Here is a 329-nt window from a genome sequence, read left to right as displayed (position 1 = left end):
GCTCCCAGATGGGTTGGGGAGCTCCCAGTTGGGTTATTGAGCTCCCAGTTGGATTGGGTAGCTCCCAGTTGGATTGGGGAGCTCCCAGTTGGGTTGGGGAGCTCCCAGTTGGGTTGGGGAGCTCCCAATCGAGTTTGTGACTTCGCAGTTGAGTTGTTGAGCTGCCAGTTGAGTATGGGTCCTCCCAGTTGGGTTGGGGAGCTCCCGGTTGAGTTGAGGAGCTCCCAGTTGGGATGGGGAGCTCCCAGGTGGATTGGGGAGCTCCCAGTTGGGTTGTTGAGCTCCCAATTGGGTTGGTGAGCTCCCAGTTGGGTTGGTGACCTACCAGT

The 329-nt window shown here is 58.4% G+C and overlaps 1 protein-coding gene across 1 annotated transcript in view; it reads left to right on the top strand.

Moving 5' to 3' along the window:
• Nucleotides 1-329, top strand: part of VPS52 (vacuolar protein sorting 52 homolog (S. cerevisiae)) — a gene marked incomplete at both ends in the record, with an annotated part of 3,392 nt that overhangs the window by 2,261 nt on the left and 802 nt on the right. The gene's annotated exons all lie outside the window — the stretch shown is intronic.

The sequence above is a fragment of the Acanthisitta chloris genome, unplaced genomic scaffold, assembly GCF_000695815.1.
Source record: "Acanthisitta chloris isolate BGI_N310 unplaced genomic scaffold, ASM69581v1 scaffold3458, whole genome shotgun sequence".
NCBI classification, from domain to species: Eukaryota; Metazoa; Chordata; class Aves; order Passeriformes; family Acanthisittidae; genus Acanthisitta; species Acanthisitta chloris.
The sequence above is the reverse complement of the archived record's forward strand: the minus strand, read 5'-3'. Positions and strand labels throughout refer to the sequence as shown.